The sequence below is a fragment of the Balaenoptera physalus genome (genome assembly GCF_965194825.1).
Source record: "Balaenoptera physalus genome assembly, chromosome: 6".
Classification (NCBI taxonomy): domain Eukaryota; kingdom Metazoa; phylum Chordata; class Mammalia; order Artiodactyla; family Balaenopteridae; genus Balaenoptera; species Balaenoptera physalus.
Window position 1 is genome coordinate 95,230,877 of NC_138885.1, and position 19,813 is coordinate 95,250,689.

Below are 19,813 nucleotides of genomic sequence, written 5' to 3' on the forward strand. Positions count from 1 at the left end.
AGTAAGTAAATATATATAACATGTTGTAGGGTGCTAAGTGGTTTGGAGAAATACAGAGTAGGGAGGGAGGGAACAGGGAGCCAGGGGAGGGCAACTTAACATAGGTTCATCAGGGAAATTCTCCCTAAGAAGGTGGTATTTGAAGCCTGGGAGGTAGGCAGTGCTTGATGGGTGGGTAGATCCAACAGGGCCTTGTAAGTTACTTTAAGCACTTGGCTTTTATTCTGCAGTCTGAGACGCCGGCAAGGTCTTTTCAGCTGAGGAAGGACATGATCTGACTGTGTCTTGGGGAGTAGAGGCTGTGCAGGGTAGGAGGTAGGAGCCTGTTGGCGAGCCTGTAACTCAGGGAAGACACATCGGTGGCTTTGATTCTGGATAGTCAGGATTGACAAGACTTATTGTGTGGAGAGTGAGAGAAAGAAAAGCTAAGGATGCACCAAGGTTTTTGTCCAGGGCAGTTGGAAAGATGAGTTGATTTACTGGGCATGTAAGACTGAATTATGGATTTGGTGAATACTGTCAGAAGTCTGAAACTTGGAGTAGATGTGGACACTGAGACTTAAATTTGAGAGTTCTATTTTTTTTTTTTTTTTATAGCCCAGGGATAGAATACTAACATTTTATGATTTTTGTTTCTAATTTAGATCAAAAAGGTATTGACTAACAATGTAGACAATTAAATATATTTTCCTTTTATTCAGGGCATTTCATTTGTTGTTCAAATAGAAGTTAATTATTTTAGTTTCTGAAAGGCTATTGTGGATGATTATTATGATTCATGGATACTGACTAATGTAAGATATTATTTTTTTCCTTAATAGTGAACCTTGGCAATAGTAATACTAAAAGTGATTATATTTTCATTATTTTAGTCCTATGAAATATTAGAATTTGCACTTGGGAACAGTGAAAGCTTTTTTCTTAGATTTGTTTACAAGAGCTTGCATTATTGATAAAAGCAATTAAAATAAAATTTACAAAATTAAGAAGGGCTGTAGCACTGCACGTATAGCCTGATACATTTTATTAAGATTTAATGAACATTCTGACATCAGGAGAGATGTTTTGTGGAATCAAGTTAAACCCAGAAGGAAATAAATTGTTATTTAAATGGGTAGAAGAAAATGTGATATATGTACCTTCGAATTTCTCCTTTGAGAACATTCTTAATGTAAGATGAAAGTTGTTGGATTTTAAACGTTACAAACAGACAATTTGTTTTTTAAACGTCATCATACTTGATAGTGTCCTCTCCTAAGGAAGAAATTTCTTTGCTAGGCTTCCTTTGAAACTTCATGTAGAAATGAGTCTTTCAGTTGCTTTTTGGCTGAGGTGTAAAATTTGCAGAAGTTATTGAAAAATACTACAGTTTTTAAAGATCTGACAGTGTCCTTTGTTCTTTCTGAAGGATTCTGTGATTTTTCTGTTTTTCCTGGCGTAGTCATTTGTCCCACTGTGAAGGGTGTCTAGCCATTGCTAGATCCACTTAAAGCCAATGACTTCACATAGCTCAATACTTCTGGTGACTTTTTCTTGCTCTGTGATCCTTGAGACCCCCGTCTTTGTACCATAGCCCTTCTTCATTTAAAGCTAGTACTCATTATTTCCTCAACCCTTCACACAACTTTTTTCCAACATTTTATTTTGAAAATTTTTAAATCTACAGAAAACTTGAAAAAATTATGCAGTGAAGACCCATAGATTCAACACTTAGATTTTACAATTAACATTTTACCGTATTTGCTTTGCCTGTCTTATTTCTGAACACATTCATCTATCTGTCCCTCTCCATTCTTCAATCCATTTTTGGATGCATTTCTCAGTAATTACAGGCATGCATTGCATGCACGTCACCCCTAACACTTTAGCATTCATATCATTAACTACAGTTCAATATTGTTTATGGATCTTTTCAAAGTAAAATTTACATATGATGCAATGTGCAGATTCTAAGTTTATCATTTGATGAGTTTTGGCAAATACATACACCTGTGTAATGCAAACCCCTATGGAGATATACAATATTACCATCACCCCCGGAAGTCACCTTTTCCCAGTCAGTCTCTATCCCCAACCCCCCAATAGCAGCCACTGTTTTGATAGTTTTCTACTCTAGACTAGTTTTGCCTGGTTTAGAACATCATATAAATCAAATTATAAAGTATGTATTCTTTTGTGCAAGGGTTGTTTTTTTTTTTAATTAATTAATTAATTTATTTATGGCTGTGTTGGGTCTTCGTTTCTGTGCGAGGGCTTTCTCTAGTTGCGGCAAGTGGGGGCCACTCTTCATCGCGGTGCGCGGGCCTCTCATTATCGCGGCCTCTCTTGTTGCGGAGCACAGACTCCAGACATGCAGGCTCAGTAATTGTGGCTCACGGGCCTAGTTGCTCCGCGGCATGTGGGATCTTTCCGGACCAGCACTCGAACCCGTGTCCCCTGCATTGGCAGGCAGATTTTCAACCACTGCGCCACCAGGGAAGCCCCTGTGCAAGGGTATTTTTACTCAGCATAATGCTTTTGAGATTTGCCCCTTAATGGGTATATAGTAGTTAGCTTCTTTCTAATGTTGAGTAATATTCCACTGTATGAATATTCTACAAATTATTTATCTGGTCTCCTGTTAATGGGCATCTGAGATATTTCCATTTTTAAGTTATTATTAACAAAATCAGTATGACCTTCCTCTCTTTTAAATACAATTCATCTTTCATCTAATAAATAATCCCCTCCTAGTCTTCTTTAATATAATCTATACAATATAGTTTACTTGAATTTCTAAAAACGCTTTGTATATGAGAAGAGGCTTTCTTTTTTGAAGACTTGAAATGAGGCGTTACAGTGATGTTTTCGTGTCCTGAAATCTCTTCTCCTTTGCTGCATCTTCCAGGCAGCCACTTATGTTCTAAAGGTCTTCCATTTAGACAAGCACATTGGATTTTTCCTTCAGATTCTGTTCCTTAGCTCTTATTCCCAATTTAATTAATTTGAGGGCAATAGAAGAGCATTTCCTCCTTTCATATATAATAGTGAGAAAGCACTTTTTGGATGTTTCCAGAACAATTAGAGGGTCCTGGGTAGTGCCGTCTTCAGTTTAGAGCATGGCAAGGCAAAAAGGATGGTTCATCCAAGCCTCCATCCTGAGATTGTGAACCATCTCTATTAGGTTGACAAATAAAAGGAATTTTGAATGTAACCTTGATATTGCCTCTGGCAATCACTTTTCCTAGAGTGATGCTCTAATACTATATGACTATATAATGACTATAACCATTTGATACCAAAAGACTCTGCTTTGATTTTTGCGCTTCCTCTTCTCAGAGTCATCGAGAGCAAGCCGTGGAGGCCATTTTGGTGTGTCCTTTTGTCTAACTACCTTTTCTGACTAACACAAAGCTCAGTGCAACATGATGGTCTTATGCCCTGGAGTTCTAGGTCTCTAAATTTCAGCCCAGGAAAGAGGACCTGTACAGAAGGTGATAGAATGTATCCTCCAATGAAAAATTCCTTTCAAAGACCATTGTGGCTTATACCAAAGAATTATTGTACTTGATTAAAAGCGAGGCCAAGAATCCAATTTTTGCATTTTCTCTCTCTTGCTTGTGTTTTCAACTAATATTGTAGAGCCTTTTATTTACTCAACCAGATTGACAAGATTATAAATGAGAGCTGTGTGTGGAAGCTTCTAATTTTTCATAAGTAAATGAATTAATTTATCATCGCTGTTGTGTTTTATTGCTGTCTCCATGCCAGACCGCCCTGCTCCTTTCTTCCCCCGTTTGCCTTCTAAACATTGGATCCATGTCATCGTGTTTGACAGATTTCTGATTCCCCTGTCAGATGCAATTTGGTGCTAATCACATTTCCTTTGCTCAATGTCAATGATACAAGCCATGCTTAATATTCCTATATGTCCACTCACTCGCTTGCAGTGCAGCTGGAATATCTTGGGCATTAATCTGATAGAATGCCACATTGAAATGCAAAAATGATGCTTAAGCACTAAGATAATGTGGTCAGGCAGATGTGCAGTAGATAAATGAGGCTAAACTGTTGATCTTTCCTAAGGTTTGATGAATTTTATTTCATTTCTGAATATCTCTTTACAAACCTGAGACTATGTAATCAGTGCTGGTTCATTAGACTTTCAGAATTTTTAATAGAATTCATTCATTGTCCATGTATGAAAGAATGAGGATTATTTTTCCTATTAAAAATCAAGTTATAGGTAGTTATTTTTAATGTTGAAGAGTATTCCTGTCTCAGATCATGTACTTTATCAAATATATGAAAGTAGCTAACAGTCTAGAAAAACCTGTTTACAGAATAATGTGCCAGTTTCTAGCCTAGAGGAGATCCCAAACAATAGATCTTCCATTAGATTACCTTAGACAAATACAGAGTATGATGGGAGGATTTTGGCAGATTTGGGAAGAGGGTGATTGTTGTTTATGTGATGTTTTGACCATCAGAAAGAGAGAGAGGAAGCACTCAAGAAAGAAGAAACAACATGAAAATCAGAGACATGGGAGGGCATTGTTTATTCAGTGAGGTGGCTGATGCCTATCGCGGTGGTAAATAAAACTAGAAAAGCAATTCAGGAGCATATGAAGAGGACTTGATTTTGTAGAAAAGAGGGAATAACCTTTAAAGCAAGCCTGTGTCATATTTAAGTTTGAATTTTTCAAAAAAATGTGATATGGAAGGAGGATTAGAGAAGAAACCAAAAGGGGTATCAAAATAGGGGACCCTTGGCAGTAGGCAGATGCGAGAGAAGGGCACAAACCAGGACAGTGACAGTGGCAGTAGAAAAGATAGGACACCTGTGAAAGGCATTAATAACTAAAATTTGTGGTTACACAGTTAGGTTGGATATCATGTTTGGGGGATGGCATGAGGAAGGAGGGAAGAAAGAACAAAAATATATTCCCAGTTTCTAGGTAAAATAGGGTGCTTTGGATTGTGATGCCTTTTAGGTGAGAAGACCATAAGTATAGGTAGGGTGTGATTGTGAATTTAGTTTGGATAATGCTGAACTTCTGGTTCCTGTGGGACATCCAAATAGCAATGAACAGGAGGTGGAGATATTCGGTGGTCATTTTCATATATATACAATAAATGATTGAAATTATAGGAAGGGTTGCAGTTGCTTTGGGGGGAGAGCATATAAGCAAAAGGAGAAGCAGCTGAATGATGAAATCTTGAAGTTCAGGCTGTATTTAAGGGGAAAATTGTACCACAGTGAACTGAGAAAAGACTGAAATAAGCAATTATCCAGAAAAGAGAAGTGTTGTGGAAGCTGGTGTTGGGTGGGGGACAGCCAGCGCTACCAAATACACTACAGTACTTAAGCAGAAATACCAAGGAGGCACTGTTGAGTTAATACATATAGAAGGTCTTTTTCTATTTAGAGAATACTTACTAAGTGTTTAGCAAGAGCCAAGGCAGTATCAGTGGAGTGGTAGAACTAGGAATCACATTGTATTGGTCGAGGAGTAAATGAATGGTGTGGAACTGAACACAGCTCATGTGGACAGCTCTTTTAAAGAAATTGGTGGTAAAGAGAAGAGGGAAGAGCATTGGGCTTATAGCTTCAAGAGCACATAAGTACATGAAACGATTTTTTTAAATTCAGCATACATTCTTAGTGAGGGTGATATTGCCCTCTAGGGAGTAAAAATTGGTTCTTGGAGAGCAAAAAATATCCTAAATATTACAAGGCCTTGTATCCCAGAAAAGTTCAACCTATCTGAGAAAATCGTATTCCTCAGTGTTTAAATTTCTCTTGTTGGGTTGTCTTGGGTATCATAAGAGCAGCATCAACTGAGTTCATGGGAAGTACACATTGTGTACAAGATCAGGGCTATCAGATTAGGACAAATATGCAGCTGTGATTGAAGGACTTTTGATCTATTGCTAGATCTCAAAGTTGTAACCTGAGAGGTGGCCTGTGTCTGCTTGTTAGTGGCCATTGGCTGCCTTGTGATGCTGTGTGTTTTGTTCCTCAGTGCTTTTGTGTGTAACTTGGGCTTTGAAAATTAAATTACAATAGTTTATATTTTGTTATTTAATTTTATAAAAAATTATTCAATCCATCATGTATTGCATCAAATGCTGAAAAGAAAAAAAAAAGTTGACAATATCTGAATGATCATCTAGCAGCCAGTTAAGTTAAAAATTATTTTCTTAAGCAAAACTTAAAAAGTTCACCAAAAATATATTTTAACAATTAATTAAAATTTGATCATTTTACTTTTGCTGGAACTATAACATTTTTGGATGATTTTTAGAAATTTGATTAATTTCTATTATGCATTTATATAAATTAGTTTCATATTAAATTTAATAATTGAAATGTATATAAGTAAATATGTTTCATTAAAGATTGTTCAGCAAATACAGTTACAAAGCTAAGTGAAATGTTAATAGCTTTTTAAATTTCTAATTAAACTTTTAACTTAAAAAAATTTAGTCATTCTTGGGGGAGTAGTGGTGGGATGAATTGGGAGATTGGGATTGACATATATACACTAATATGTATAAAATAGATAACTAATAAGAACCTGCTGTATCAAAAATAATTAGTCATTCTTAAATGCATTAAATAAAAATTGTAAGCCTTATACTTACTCTTTTTATGTATAAAGCATAAATGTACATGCAGTACCCAAACAGATAGTATATTAAAATTTCATGTGGGGTGGTAATTAGGAAAACAATGTCTTAAAAGGCTCCTTAGGGAGACAATTGTGAATAAAAGGTTGAGAAGTACTGGGATAGAGGAATCTTAATATCATTATCTTCTCAGTGTTTATTCCTCCTTCAATTGAACAATAATATGTGTAAGATTTACTCAACATTGTGATACCACTGATACTGACTTTACAAAATCACCTACTCTTTTTGAGACACAGTGCTTATAGAGGATATACACTTAATGATAAACTTTATACACATAGGTAATTTTGATTCATAGAAAATGATAGCTACAATTTCAGAGGTTGAAATATCTAAAATTATAAGTCAAATTTTAATGACCTGAATTGAATTTCCGTATAACCCAGACTTTCTAGGGCACTAAGGATGTGTTATCAACGTATTGTTTGCCTTGGTGATACAGGACTTGATGAATGATACTGCAGGAAAAAGCTTACTAAACTCAGAGAGACTCTGAAAGCCATAACACAATGAACTACAGCCATTGTTAGTGAAGGAGAACCTTGAGCAACTAAATTCCACGAGTCCTGTCTTGAAACAGTTAAAAGGTGGAAAATGTGTGGTTTGACTGTACAACCAAAACAACAATCCTTTTGAACATTAGTCTGCAGGGAATTCTCCGAAGGGTAGAAAGACTGCCCAGAGACAACCTGAAACAAAACCATCCCAGCTTTCCTTGGGAGAAGATGCTTCCATTTTCAAGCTGTTAGCAGTGTTAAGAAAGTGAAACCTTCCCATGCAATTAGTAATGGATCATTGATACACAATGCTGGTAGCTGCTTGTAGCCTGCTTTGGTCTGAGTCATTGTATAATTTCAAATTGGCATTCTCAAATAAGTGGGCTTTATTTTCATGTATTCTTATTTTAGTTTCAACATTCAAAGGGAAAAGTTAAAAGCATATACATTCACAGCAATTCCATGTATTAAAACTCTATCAAGGTATCAGTTAGGTACTAATAAAATTATTAAATAGTCTTTTGCAAGATTCAGCTGCCTCTTAACTATCTTCTTAAAATCTTTGTGAAAACAGTTATTCAACAGTATCAGTCCTCACTGTATGTAGAATTCTGTAATAGAAACATTGAGGATTAAACACACACACACACACACACACACACACACACACACACACACACTTGTCCTAGCTTTTAAGGAGCTTGAAATTTAATGGAAAAGCTAAAACATACACATACCGAAAACTATTCACAAATTGAAATAGGTGAAAATGCAGTGCAAATGATATATGTAAGTGTCGAATTGGATTTACAGTAATGGAATGATCAATGAGGTTAATAAAAGACAACTTCCCAGAAACTGAATACTGAATGGGGTTTTCAATGAAGAGACAGTGTAAATTAGAATTGAAGAAGGAAGAAATTCTGTCGTGTGTAAAAAAAAAAAAAAAAAAAAAAAAAAAAATTACAGGTAAGGGTATCAGAAAGCCAGCAACTGATGCAGATATGGGAATAGTAGTCAGTCTTCCCTAGTAGATAGGTAGAAAAACCTTGGGAAGAAATAAGAATGGCAACATAGTTATTCAGTGCATCTAAGCCTTGGCAGTTAGAAATATTGAGGAATGAAGGAATTTTATTCTTTTGTATGGTAAGTATGAAAAAGAAAAAAAAATCGATTTTGATTATTTTATTGAGTGTACTGCTTAACTTTGTAGTTGGGATTGAAACAAAGCCCCACTCCCAAACATCTCACTCCACTTTGATATGTAATATCCATTTGTTTTGATATAATTATTATAACAGAACTCCTTGATTCCAAGCAACAAAACCTGACTCTGGTTACCTCAAACAAGAGGAAATATATTTGAAAAACATGAGTGTTCATAAAATCAAAGGGAGGCTAAGAATTGAGAATTTATGAATGGGCAGGAAATCAAGGCAAAGTGAGGAAGGAAGAGTTAAAACTGCTTTTTAGAAGGAACGATCTGGTCAGGATGCAATTCTGCAATAAGCAAACACCGAACTTTTTCATCCTGGGTCACTTCAGTGAGATTAAAGTTCCAGGAGAACAGTATTACTTGAACTTTGGTCTCATTCCCACCCCTATGCTGTGCCAAGCCAGAGAGCGGGGCGATATCTAGAACCTGTCTTAGGCAATGAGTTCCAGACACCTGGATTTGCCATTCAAGCAAGACCACACACAGGGTATATCTCCTAGAGAAAATCAGGGGCCTCTTAGGGATGGGGAATGGATTTTGGTTGGCCAAATACTGAGAAATGTCCACTCTATTATCTTTGGAACTTGAGTGGAGAAATAGGAGCAGTTTATCCTAGAGTCTTTGACGTTTAAAGCAGCCATTTATCAGTTCATTCAAACTCTTTATATTTATCAAGCAACTTCTTTTTCTCTAAAGGAGTTCCTAGGTGAAATAGTTCTCCAAGGAAAATAGCACACCCTTCACCACTAAGAATAGAATCTGAGTATTGCTAATTAAGTCCCAATTCCAATTACGGTAATGAAATGGCCAAGGGACTAAATAGCTAGAAGTCCCAATACAGTGTCATACCATGCCATGCTCCTACAGAATCTCTTAGCATGTGAGCGCTCTCTGTGAAGGCATTTTGTTATTTCTCTCTGAAGCAAACCAGGTCTCCATAACAGTTTTTAAGTTTTTTCAGTTAATAATCTGTCTCTTTTTGACCATTGAACCCCTGGCTTCCAATGCAGTATTCCAGAACCCAAGGATAGATCTTAACAACAATTTCTAGATAGTCAATTGTATAGCATAATTTTTAGGCTAGTTTTCCCATTACATGAAGAATGACAAATATGGCTACATATGCCATTCTTTTGATATTGAATATTACTGTTATATATGTTAAAGTTTCTAAACTGTGACATCCAAACATAAGTGACAAAAGATCTATATCTGTTGTCTGAAAGCCAAGCTAACACTGAAATGTTTTCTATCACTGGAAGGGGAATAATCAATTCCATTATTATGTTTGGGATTCTTTCTTTGAAAGACAATAGTATAATGCAGCCGGAATGATTATTAATGATCCAAAGAAAGTCTAAAAATTAGACTAAACAGAGGTTGAATTTTCAACAGTAATTTTCCAGAGAATGCATAGCCCTCTTTAGAACTGAAGAATAGCCCGTTTTTGGTAATACTGAAAAATGAATAACTACAGAAGATGCATTGACTAATAATATAATTGTATGTTAATAATATAATTGTATGTATACTTGGAGAATTACTACTCTAGCTATTTTGCATTATAATTATAACCTTAAGAACCATATATTATTGGTTTGGGTTGATACATGAATCCATTCTATTAGGATGTATAGGCACAACAAGATACTCTAAGACGGAAGCTTGGTCACAAGTTTTTTCTGTAGCCCATTACTTCTGTTCCTTAATAAGGCCTAATAAACCTTTGGAAGCTCTGTAGCTAAAGCATGAATAGAAACATATAGGTAGATATACATGTGTAAGTGTATGTATAATATATATACACACATACATGTGTATGTTTATATATATATGTTTTTAAAAACATGTATCTAGGAGTAAAATCGTGTATCAATTATCTATTGCTACAATAACGCTGTGTACTGTAATACATTACCACAGAACTCAGTAATCTAAAACAAGCAGTTTTTCACTGCCCATGAGTGCACACGTTAGCTGGGCAGTTTGGATTCTGGCTGGGTTTAGTTGTGTATGTTTGAGTAGTTATGGGTCAAGTAGGCAGATCTGCTGACCTAGGCTTTGTTCGTTCACATGTTTGGTACTTAACTGCCTATTGAGTGGTCTAAGATGAGCCTGACTAGGGCAGCTGGGCTCTTCTTCATGGGATCTTTTACCCTCTAGCAGGCTAGCCTTTGTTTTCTTAGTGGTGGGAAGTTCCAAAGGAACAGCAGAAACGTGCAAGTCCTTTCACAGCCTAGACTTGGAACAGCACTGTGTCAGTTCTGCCAAATTCTATTAAATAAAATAAGTCACAAGGCCAGCTTGGAGTCAGGGAGTAGGGAAATAAACTCCACCTTTGATGAAGGAGCTTCAAAGTCACATTGCAAAGGGGAATGATCCAAGGAGAGGAATAACTGGAGCTATTTTTAAAAAATCAATTTACCACAAAGTGTGTGTGTGTGTGTATCTATCTATTGTATGTGTGTATGTATATATACATACACACACCGTATACCTAAAAACCTGAGAGTTTTATAATATGATTTGGTGTTTAAGAAATTGGGGTTCTAAGTCCTTTGCAGAGCAATAAAGAAAATACTGCTTTTGGACAGGAGATTTATCAAAGGCATCTTGGTCAATCTCATCTAAGTGCCATAGTTGGGTGAGGATTCCATCCAACCCAAACAGGGAGAAGAGAACTTTGCCTAACCTTGCGGTCAGTGAATTGTGGGCAGATCAACTTACTGTTCCCCTCTGTTTCTTTTTTACCTCTTTTGGGAACCTGCTTTTAGCTTTTGAATGATCTCCTGCTCCAAGAATAACAGTGATTAGAGTGGAATGACTGAGATTGTAACTGGCCAAGTGACCAGCTGGAGCAGGTGAGGGCAGTGTAGTCTTCTACCCATGCCATGTTTCTTAGATGAAAATGTTACACTTTGAAACTGGGAATTGACCTGCATGGTCTCTCTCCTGGCTGCCCTTTTACAATGAAGACATTTGATTATTGTTCTAATATCTGCAGCTGACCCCAGCTCACTAACCCCCATCCTCCTGGTCAATGGCTGTCTCATACAGCTGGTTTGCTTAATCAAAATGCTTAACTTTTTAGTGATCCTGCACTTAATCAAAAATATTTTCCATAAAATTACATGGACTTCTTTTCAATATGCTTCTGAAAAAATTTGATTTTAATAAAATACGACTATGTGTATCATAGGTGGATGCTCTGTTTTTGGAGGTATCTACACTGTTTTTGGAATAACAGCATAAAGGTCTTCCTGTGGGATCAAATAATTGCTAATGGATGCGATAACATTTAATTGACTTGAATGCGACAGCACTTTGATAAGCTTCAAACTTGCCAGTGTTAATGACTTGAAGAACGGATCGAGATAGCTCATTTGTTGTTCCTTCATGTTAAGAAGATATCTTACTATCTTATACTAAATAAAATTTGTAAATTGCTAATAAAATGAGTTAGAAATGACCGATGAGAAACTGTTTTTAAGTATTAAAATGAAACAAATATTCTTCCAGGGTTAAATTTTTCTACTGAATTTTATGTTCCAGCAGTGGTGAGGCTAGGCAGCAATCTTCAAAGATTAAAATAACATGAACTGAATAAAAAGTTATTTCCTTTTGGTTTTATAGATTATCAGAAGATCAACTAAATGCGAAACTTATGTAAATAACTGTTGGTTCTTCCCCAGGACATGGGTATTTGGGAGAAAGTTCCTTTCCCTAGAATGCTGACAAAACAGAAAATGAAAACAAATGTTGCATCTCAACTCATAAGACATAATTATTTTTCTTATTCACTATTTTGACTATCCCAGACAATTTTACTCTTCCCAAATCCGACTCTATCCCTACTCCCATTACAGTTAGCAGGATGACATTAACTTTTAATTTGCTGAGAATATTGAGGCTACCCAAGTTTAGCTCCCTTAATTCCCCCCTCCCAGGACATGAAAATCTTGGTTTGTTTTCACGTGCTTCTATTTACTGTTTCTAAGTAAGAAATGGTCTTCCTCTTTGCCAAACCCAACCCTTTAATTTCTGGTTTTAATCATAATCCCCCATCTTCTTGAGTCTCTGGGACTTTTGCTCAAACAATTACATTTTTCCTACAGTTTCTTAAAGAAATGTAAACAACGGCCTTTTCCTAGAGAGAGTTTGAAAACTCTTACATTTCTAATTCCTCTTTGTATACAGTTTGTTCTCTGTTACTTACAAACATGCTCAGTTTTTCTTTATTCTTTTAACAAAAACACAACCTTGCATTCTTTTAAATCCTCTGTTGTTCTGATCCTTTTCATTTCCTGTCTGAAGTTCTGGAGTATTTTGTACTCACCAACTCAACTTTATTACCTCCCATTCTCTCCTTAATCCAGTAATCCACCCTTCCGTTTCCATGGCTGCTCCCTCAACCCTTTAGGAAAACTACCTCGTTCAAATAGTCAGTCACCATACAATGGTTGCTGTAGCCTCCAGTTGCTTCTGAGTTCAAGAACTATCCAGTGCCCCCAATTGCTTGTTCAGACAATTCTCTCTTTATTGGCTGCCACCAGTTCCCTTTCTTCATCTCCTAGGTCAGTAGCTTGTCTTTGTTCCTCTGCTTTCTGTATTACTATAAAACTTGTCTGAAAATCAAGTTTAATCCTTGCATATCTATTTTATCACCTCACCTAAATTGTGAAGGTCTTTAATGACACGGATGATATCTCATATGTTTTTGTTTTCTTGTTCTGCCAAACAAGAAAGTAAGCAGAGTTCTCTAGGCTGATGTCATGGTTTTTGACTAGGAGCAGTTCTATTTATTGGCTGAATGTTGATGGCAGGAATGGCTTAGCTTTAACCTAAAACCAAAGCAGACATGGTAGATCTTCAAGGACGTTTATGTTTTCAAATTAAGAATTTTGTAAAGAGTTAGCACTCTGGAGTCAAACAGCCTTACTTCAAATCCCACTTCCAATATCCTAACTCTAAGCTGTCTGTCAACTTTCTTCACTATTTTAAGGTTCGGTTACCTTTTTGTAAAATAGGGATAATTGTAGCATGTACTATTGGTGTTAATGAGATTATCCTTGAAAAGCTCTTAGCACAGTGCCTGGCATATAGCGAGTATTCAATAAATGTTAGTTGTCCAGCAGCTCAGTTTTCTTATCAGTTTAGGAGTATTCATTTCGGGGTTTGGGGAAAGCCCATTTTAATTGCAGTTCATTTTAAAATAATATATCACCATGAGATTTTTCTATAGATTGAGTTTGAAAAACTTTAGAATATGAAATAGCCATCATTTTTCTTATAATAGAGGATATAATTTACTTTGAGTCATACATTCACATAAAAGCTTAGGAAGATTCCTTTTTTTTTTTTTTCCTTTTCTCCTAAGGAAAAACAATATTGACAAGTTTTCCAGCTTTTGTTTCCTTTCAAGACCTTTTAGATATTACAGATCAGATCTAGCTACCAGACCTGCTACTTACTAGACCAATGACTTTGGTTGATTGATTTAAATCCTTTTTGAGCTACAAGTTCTTGTAAATGAATACAAACTAAAGAAGGAAGAAGGGAATAGCAGTCAGGTTGCTAAAATTTCGAAAAGAGTCAATTTGTGCCTCAGTTTGCCTGGCATCTCAGAACATATGAATCCGTCTCAGATACCAGAATCAGCACTTATTTTTTAAAAGTGTTTGATTATAAGCAGTAGTTAATTACATAGCTGCAAAAATCTTATGGCATTTGATGTTGGAGAGAGACACACTAATAGATATATTTACCATCCCTTTATCTGGATTTGCTAAATCTAGTCTTGTATCCTTGTAGATCAGGAGGTAAGCTGCACATCTAAGTATTATCTTAGCAATCAAAAGAATCAAAATCATTCATGTGTTTAATAGATCACAATGTAGTGTGGTATGATATTTCAGTAGGGAGGATGATATAGAAATTAAGTGGTTTTTATGCCCCTTTAAAAATCATAGCTCAAAGGATTTTTCAAACTTGGGTGGGAGACATTCTTGTCATCGTCTAAATTTTAATTAGGAAGTATCATCCCCTACACTTTGTTATGTTTCATCTCTTTAATGAGCCTAATGTTCTGATTTTGTTTTCCTTTTCTTTCTTTAGTTAAAGAAACAGTTCTACTTAAGTTCTCCTCCAAAAAAAAAAAAAAAAAATCAACATCTGTCTTTAGTGGTCTCTCTCTGCTCAGTTTTCATGTTTTCATTCTAATATTTTATTTTGCATATGAGCAAGTGCCTTTTTCATATAAAGTAGGAGGGATATAATTTCTTACTTGAAAATATTGTATCCTTTCTATGTATGATATTCACTGTTGGTTGAAGTGTATTTGTTGATTGTAAAAAAAAGAAAAAAATTAAGTGACAAAAGGAAAATGGAAATCTGAAATAATTTTGTCAAGAAAGAATACATTTCTGATTAAATTAATATTCTTTAACTGGAAGTTACATAGTATATGCCAGTTAAACAGTAGTGTTATATAATAATTTGTGATTAAAAAAAGGATCAAGAGAATAAGAAAACAAGCCACAGACTGAGAGAAAATATTTGCAAAAGACACATCTGATAAAGAACTTTCAACCGAAATGTACTTAAAAATCCACAATAAGAAAACAACCTGATTAAAAAGTGGGCCAAAGACCTTAACAGACATTTCACCAAAGAAGATACACAGATAGCAAATAAACATATGAAAGGACGTTCCACCTCATATATCATGAGAGAAAGGCAAATTAAAACTACATTGAGATACCACTGCACACCTATTAGAGTGGCCTAAATCTGGAACACTGAGAACACCAAATGCTGATGAGAATGTGGAGCAATAAGAACTCTCAATCATTACTGGCGGGAATGCAAAATGGTACAGCCACTTTGGAAGACAATGTTTCTTACAAAACTAAACATACTTTTACCAAAGGTCCAGCAATTGCACTACTTGGTATTTATCCAAAGAAATTGAAAACTTATGTCCACACAGAAACCTGCATGCAGATGTTTACAACAGCTTATAATTGCCCAAACTTGGAAGCTACCAAGATGCCTTTCAGTATGTGAATGGATAAATAATAAACCGTGGTACATCTACGGTGAAAAATTATTCAGCACTAAAAAGAGCTATCCAGCCATGAAAAAACATGGAGGAACATCAAATGCATATTACTAAGTGAAAGAAGTCAATCCAAAAAGGCTACGTACTGTGTACTGTATGATTCCAACTGTAAAACATTCTGAAAAAGGCAAAACTCTGGAGACAGTAAAAAGATCAGGGGTTGGCGAGGGGGTGGATGGATGAATAGGCAGAGCACAGAGGATTTTGAAGGCAGTGAAAATACTGTCTATGATACCATACGATGGATAAATGTACATTAGTCCAAATCCATAGAATGTAGAACACTGAGTAAACCTAATGTGAACGGTGGACTTTGGGTCATTATGATGTGTCATCTAGGTTCATCACTTGTAACAAACGTACCACTCTGGGGGGTGGGGTTGATAAGGAGAGAAGCTATGAATGTGTGGGGTTAGAAATTATAGGGGACGTTTTTGTACCTTCCCTTCACTTTTGCTGTGAACTTTAAACTGCTCTAAAGAAAGTCTTAAAAAAAAAAAAAGCATGTTTATCAAAGGGAAGATAGATTAAATAAACACAAATAAAACCCATCTGGTCTTTTCCCTAAAGATCTGTGGTTAAATCTGTGCTTCTGATTTTTACATTTAGTCCATGATACCTCATTAAGGAGCTTGCACTTCGTGTTTGTCAGGCTGTTGGTACTGGTACCTTCAAGGTGGTGCAGCTATTCCTGTGCCTGGTTTCTTTGGCTCCATCTCAACCCTCTTAACGTGATTTTAGGTTAAGAATGGATTGCTCCAAGGTATCTGTAGGACCCAGTACTTGAAGTAGTTTAAATGAGTAACTGTTTTCATCATTAGAATTAATAGCATTTGTAGGGCTTTGTGTAGGTCGTGCATATCTGCCTGGAGTAAAATTACTTTCCAAGCTATAGGTAAGTGAAACTTACCCAGAAAACTCTCAAGGAAGCGTAGAATATTGGCTGATGAAAATTGTGTACGGGTTTAGGGATCTAAAGCCACAATTAATTTACAGTTATTTTTAATTGATGACACCCTGATGTATCAGAGGTTCTTTGAATTAAGAGATAAAAATATAGACAGATTGGAATATTGGTAATTGGAAATAGAGGAGGTTTAACTAATGAAGTGTAGCTTTATTAAATGTTTTGTTCATTTTATAGAAAATACTATGTAGAACTTATTAACAATTACCTTTCACTTAAAAGAAACACTGGTATTTGGAGGATTTAGATTCTTTATTTAAAAATATGTGCTGTGGGACTTCCCCGGTGGTGCAGTGGTTAAGAATCTGGCTGCCAATGCAGGGGACATGGATTCGAGCCCTGCTCTGGGAAGATCCCACATGCCACGGAGCAACTAAGCCCGTGCACCACAGCTACTGAGCCCGCGTGCCACAACTACTGAAGCCCGCGTGCCTAAAGCCCGTGCTCCACAACAAGAGAAGCCACCGCGATGAGAAGCCCACGCTCCTCAATGAAGAGTAGCCCCCGCTCGCCACAACTGGAGAAAGCCCGCACTCAGCAGCGAAGACCCAACGCAGCCAAAAAAAAAAAAGGGCTATGTTAGAAATAATGGTTGTGACTGTAAAGCCCCAAATTGCTTTTAATGTTGTGCGTGGACTACTAAACCACAGTGCTTTATTATAAGCTATCAGAGTTCATCTTTTAGTGACTTTTGGTCCAAACCTACATTTAATAAATGGCTCTGCATTGTAAGATTTCCAGTGTAGCTTGTCAAATCTCTTTCATCTGCTCAGCACCTCACTTGGAGTCTCTTCTCTCTTTTGTTATATCTCTAATGTCATTGCCTAGAATGATAAGTGTCTGAAAAATGACATAGGTTGTAATTTGCAGTATTACCTTTGCTGTTGTAGATTACTCTCCCTTATAATTACAGCTTACACAAAAATCTGCTTGATACTTCCTTGTAATCAGAGTAATAATACCTTGTATTTATGCAGTCTTTCCTCTTGTGAGCCCGAAACACTGTTATAGGCACTCTTGTTAATTGTCATGACATTCCTATGAACAAAGCAGATGGTTGCAGAAAGGGAGGCCGAGGTGTAGCCAGGTTAAATGACTTGCCTAGGGTAAAGCCATAATCAGTGACATTGATGGGAAGAAATCCATGTCTCCTGATTCTAGACCAGTTTTCTGTCTTCTGCATCACTTTGCCTCCAAAGTTTTTACTTGTGACATCTGTTTCCATCATTGTCATGCTGTTAATTACTTAATATCATTTTACTGCAAGATTAGCTAAAGGGAACAGATACACTCTCTGAGTGTTTAAAAATATGTTTAATGCAGCATGACAGAAACAGTGACACTTCATGGGGAGGACAGGTAGAGTGGTTTTATAGGATTTTGGTTGCTTGATGAGTATCACTAGTTTCAGAGACCCTGGGGGTTCACGTTTTACCTAACTGGTGCTCCCTGAGTGATGCAGCTGCCTACAAGTTATTGGTCTAGTTTTCCTATGTGTATTAATTGAAGCAAAACATAATCAATTAGTTGATTACTGAATTATACTCAGCGAAGCGTCCACTGAATTAGCAGATGTGTCTTTTTATGCTCAATTATCCAAATGTATAGTCAGGGTTTCGAGACTTGGTAAATATATATTTAAAACCTGCTTATTAAAATGTAGATAAGATTGCAACCTATTAGCCATGCCTTTTTTAAAAAAAAATTCTATTTTCCTTTCTACGTTGAGGTGTGAAACTGTAACTCTTATCTTGGATATTCCACATCCCATTACTCTGAATGAAGTATCTGGTTTGAAAGTAAAGTGGGATGGGGGGTGTGTATTTATTAGTTTGTTTTTTCAGGGGTCTTTAGTGGCAGGACCAAAATCTTGAAGGGTATATCCATCAAAGTTTTCCCATGATGTTTGTGTCTAACAGATATGACTCATTGATTTAATAATAGGAAGAACTGATTTAATTGTTCTGACCACAGATTTATTGACAATGAAGTATAATTTGGTGACCAGTAGATCTTATTATTTTTACCCTCTTGCCCATGTTTAGAAAGCCTCATTTGTTATGTGATACTTGATTATAGCTCAATAATCAGACTTCTATTAGTCACTTTTATCCCATGGTTTCACTTTTTTTTTGTCTACATTCACTATTTTTCATACTTATTTTCCTCATATATATATATGTATTTTTAACTTTCTTTTTCCTGTTCACAAGATCACCATATCTATTGGTGTTAGTTTTCTGAGAATATGTTAAGAATATATTTTAAAAATTCAGACTCAGCTTTCTCTCTGTTCTTTCAACAAGTAGATTTATTTATTTTTTTATCTTTGTAGAGTATATCATGTGTAACTGATGTATATTCTTTAGAAATAAGCTGCTTCCCCAGACACAGGCCATATCATTTAAACCATAGTGTCTGTAATACCTTGAGTGTCTGTAATTTGAACAGAGCTTCTAGTTTCTCTGGTTTAAAACATCACTTTTAAATAACAGCATTGCTATAGTTTTCATGATTCCGTGATTACCGGTTATAAAATACTAGCTGTTTGTAGGCTTTTACGAGGTTTACAAAATTCACAGAAAGCAATTAAAAACAAATTTTGAAGTATTTAATATTGAGTATACACTGTATACTAGATTCTGGGAAGGCCCTAAGTGTAGCTTTTCTTTTCTAAATAGAAAGTAGAATTTTGCTCAGAATACTCTTTGGGGATGATTATAGATATTCTGTCTCGCTGCTCTGTTTCCCGAGTACTCCAGGAGTAATGGACTGCCTGCTTTTTGGCTGTTCAGCCTCAAGTCCCGGAACAGAGCTTTACTCCAGGGCCCATAAGAGCCGTGTGCGCCCTGCTTCATGCTCTGAGTTCCTCACCTAATGCTCTTCCTGGGCCACGTGCCATATGGTCCGAGAGTCATCAGTGCACACAGCTGGTGACTTCTCTGCTTATTAGTAGCAGTCGTGTCTGAATAAGATGGATTCTTCAGTTTTCTCTTCCTTCATGGTTTCAAAACAATGCATTGCTTATAAATAAATTGCTAAAGGTAAAGCTTTGTAGATTATCTATTAAAATATTAGATTACCGTCTTTCTCCCTTCTCATGTGCTTGGGATTATCTACCCTGGCATTGTTTTCTTTTTTCTCTTGCTTTTTTAAAATATTACACTAGTTACTAAGAACTCACATGGTGGCAAACATTGCCCACCTTATTGAATCCTAATAATAATTTCATTGAAAAATTATTTTATTGTCCTAATTTTACAGAGGAGGAAGCAGAGGTCTAGATCTCTTAGAAATGGGCCAAATTGTAAAAGCTAGTGTGATGTAGAGCCAGGATT

The 19,813-nt window shown here is 36.1% G+C and overlaps 1 protein-coding gene and 1 long non-coding RNA gene across 6 annotated transcripts in view; one reads left to right on the forward strand and one right to left on the reverse strand.

The window, feature by feature from the left end:
* PARD3B (par-3 family cell polarity regulator beta) overlaps window positions 1-19,813 on the forward strand; it is a 1,041,978-nt gene that overhangs the window by 348,669 nt on the left and 673,496 nt on the right. The gene's annotated exons all lie outside the window — the stretch shown is intronic.
* Window positions 2,485-19,813, reverse strand: part of LOC309663441 — a 43,217-nt gene continuing 25,888 nt past the window's right edge. Inside the window, exon 2 of the long non-coding RNA XR_014265277.1 lies at window positions 2,485-19,789. This is a non-coding gene — a long non-coding RNA (uncharacterized lncRNA). The remainder of the gene's footprint in view (window positions 19,790-19,813) is intronic.